The sequence below is a fragment of the Lathyrus oleraceus genome, chromosome 2 (genome assembly GCF_024323335.1).
Source record: "Lathyrus oleraceus cultivar Zhongwan6 chromosome 2, CAAS_Psat_ZW6_1.0, whole genome shotgun sequence".
Classification (NCBI taxonomy): domain Eukaryota; kingdom Viridiplantae; phylum Streptophyta; class Magnoliopsida; order Fabales; family Fabaceae; genus Lathyrus; species Lathyrus oleraceus.
In genome coordinates, this window is record NC_066580.1 from 12544198 (window position 1) to 12547749 (window position 3552).

The window sequence follows — 3552 nt, forward strand, 5'->3', positions numbered from 1 at the left end:
AGAGTTAACTTCCTGCAAAAATGTACACTTGTTTTCACATTTATTTTTAAACCATTTAACTTATCAATTCTTTTCATTTATTTTGTTCATTTACGTCGATTATCTTGCTTTTACCCTTTTATTTTTGTCGCACTTTTTCTTGCAAACGTTTTTACCTGTTGTTCTATTGATCCAAACACTTACCAACAAACACACCATATACTCAACACTTATTAATATATGACTTTGTAGCCGGTCCTGCAAGTAAACCTCGATAGGAAGACTAGAGATTGTTTGCACGTTGCGAATAACTTGTGTAAAGATGAAAATGTGTAATGAGTTTTTTTTAAGGAGATGGAAAGAAAACAGTTTTTTAATGAAGAAGAAAGAAGACACACCCTTTTTCACTTTGGTTTTTCTCATTTTTTACTTTAGAGAGAAAAGTCCTCCCTTTTTTTCTTTGAAAACAAAGTGAACCCTTTTTTTTTCCAAACTACAATGTGTGGTCTTATTTGGAAAACAAACCTTTTCTTCTTTTTAATTGGTTCTATTTTGAAAATTAAGGAAATACTCTCTTTCAATTTCGCCGCATGATGTGTATTTGGATCCGTCCCCCTAAATTTCCACAACATGTAGTATATGTACGACTCACACTAGGATTTTTTATTTTTTACAAAAGCTAATAATGCCCTTAAATGTTATTTATGTGATAAAACAACTCAAAATAACTTAAAAGAAACAAAAATCAAACATCTCAAATAATTAGGAAAAAATTAAAGTGAGAATACAACTAATCTTATTTAACTATTTCAAACCTTTTGATAAAAAAATAAAATAAAAAGACTCTAAATGAATAAAAATCAAGCGCACAAATATTCACAAAATTAAATTGAACGCACCAAACTGATTAGTATGAAATAAACTTCTCAGAAACATACAAGTTTTGATCAAATTTTAAAATAAAAAGTGACTGGTTAAAATGCTCAAGTTGATCAAGATGCGATCAAAAAAGTTGTCGAAAAAATAATACAAGCACGCCACCTAAATCGTAGATTAATAAAATTGATGTATGAAAACTCAATTTTGATATTTTTCGCCCGTTAATTTTACATACATTTGAGAATAAGTCCAACCAGTCTATCTGTAAATTCAAAAATTTATTCTGGCTGACATTTTAAACATTATGCGAGATGAAATGCATGTTATGATGTGTAGATGATGCAAATGTATTGATGAATGCGTTGGTTTATTGAATGAGGGGAAAATTTAGAGTATGTCACTTGTTATGCATCATCAGAAGTTCTAGATCCTTGACATTATGGACAACAAACTTTTTGAAATCGTTAGGCAGATAGTGGAAAGTCTTCTTGTCAGACCCATAACCAATGTTTGGCATCAAAGTAACTCCTTTGAACTTTCTCCTAACACGTGAGTCAATACCCTTTGGCCTGTGCCAACTTTCCTGCAAACCAAAACAAAAATAAGATACAAATGTCATAACCAAAATGGAAATAAGATACACATCATAACCCTATGGAATCAATTTGATTAGAAGATTAAAACAACATATATACAATAGCAACACAAAAAAAGGTCATAAATAGTAGATGACGAGTATAATGTAGAAGTATCAGACAACATGATTTGTATTCCAAAATGCACTGGCTTCATCAACATATTTAATTTTTGTTGATGTAGCCCCATTTTTTCTTCAAGTATTCAACGACACCGTCAACTTCATAGGACCTTTGTATTCTTTAATGTTGGGTATGCCTTACCTTCATATTCAGATAGAATATAATCTGCTTTAGCCAAAATAATTGGAGTTTCAAGACTGCTTAAGATAGAATATAACTTGTACTAAAGGATACAAAAGGTGGCAAGAATATTCAATTGTATGAACTATGTGACTGATAAAGAAATTGCACTAACCGGTCAATACTTTCCCATAATACTTCCCATAACAGAAAAGAAAGACACATCCATAAATAAAGCTTACCTTTTGAAGATTCTTTTGTTTACTCAGCTGGACTTTGTTTAATAGCTCCATAGAGATTGCCCTCATCATTTGATAGAAAGGACTCTACATTATCATCTAAGGCACCAACATCTCCAAATCATTATATATCATCCTAGTTTGTGAAATTATAGTGTCAGAAACAAAATAACTTGTTTAACTTATAACTCAGCATCACAACAAACACATTTACTTAAATGTTTACATACCATTTAAAGTATCTCCTTGATTCCATTTTCAACTTCAATTTCAGAAGTTCAACTACAACAATAACAAAATTAGTGAAACCCCTAACAAATGAGTTAACTCAAGAACTAACCAACTAGGGCAGAACCACATCTGCAACTTCTGATCCGTCAACCCCACCTTCTTAGACAACTCAACCCTCACATGCTCTGAAGGGTAATTATCCATTAATCAAACAAAAAACATCATAAAATCAACCAAAACAAAATATTAGAATCTTCAAAATTCAAGAATTAAAACACATAAAATCAAAACCTAAATCACAAAACAAAACACCATCAATGATGAATATTACAAAGAAGAATATAAAACACACAACAAAGTAGCATCAATGATAAACCAGAATATTATAAATGACATAGATATATCATAGTATTGTCCTAAAGTAACAACAAACAACATAAAGTATAAATCAATGATCCTGAAACAAAATCAAGTATAAAACAGAAAGTAAGAATATTAAACAATAATATAAAATGGCTTGGAACCACTAAATACTAAAAGAACTACCTGCTTATCCCCTAACACACACCAAGATTTCACGTTCTTAGGACTCAAAATCACCTACTCAGTCAAATCCGCAATCGCCGAGTCAAGTCTTTCGTGTTCACTCGTCGCGAGTTTTAAATCAACTCTCTTAAACAACGCATCACCACGTTCTTCCCCAGCAAGAGAATCGGCAGCGAGAAATCCCCAACGCCGAATCAAGCGATTCAAGAGCGAAAGTTCTAAAACCTTCAAGATTTAAAACCATAGCTTTGAAAATATACGAAGCGACATATGTAGGATGACTTCGATTGCTTTTTCGGCTTCGTAAGTGAGATTATTGATAGCGAATTTGAATTTGTTTTTGGACGATCCTTGTAAGTATCATTGCAGTTTGTAAACCGATGTCGTAGATCATGGCTTGTTTCTATTTGATTTAAATAATAAGAAGAAGTGGAATAAGGAAGAAAAAGAAGAAGAGGGAGAAGGAAGCAGAGAGAGAACATTATGAAGAAGAGTTGAGACATTTGGAAAAATTACATATATTTATTACATTCAATGTCATAATTTCAAATAAGCAAAAGTTATCTATAATTATTAGATTTAACGACATTGTTCCAAATATACCCTTACTCTTTTCACATTTCTATGTTTTAAAGAATTTTTTGAATAGTAAATAATCAAGTAGGAAAATCAATAATTTATATTATAATTATTTATAATTTGTTATGTATGCGCATATAATTTAAGGGTTTTTTTACCGAGATAACCCAGTTTTTCAAAAAAAATCCCAAAATACCCCAGGTTTCAGAAAAATTCCCAAA

General features: G+C 31.1%; 1 long non-coding RNA gene across 1 annotated transcript; it reads right to left on the reverse strand.

Annotated features, from left to right (window-relative positions):
* Positions 1–1061: 1061 nt before the first annotated feature.
* LOC127121061 (uncharacterized) lies at positions 1062–3050 on the reverse strand. Its single transcript, XR_007803294.1, has 3 exons — positions 2206–3050; positions 1979–2111; positions 1062–1441 (listed from the first exon to the last, which is right to left on the reverse strand). It is a non-coding gene; the product is annotated as an uncharacterized LOC127121061 (long non-coding RNA).
* Between the last annotated feature and the right edge of the window lie 502 nt (positions 3051–3552).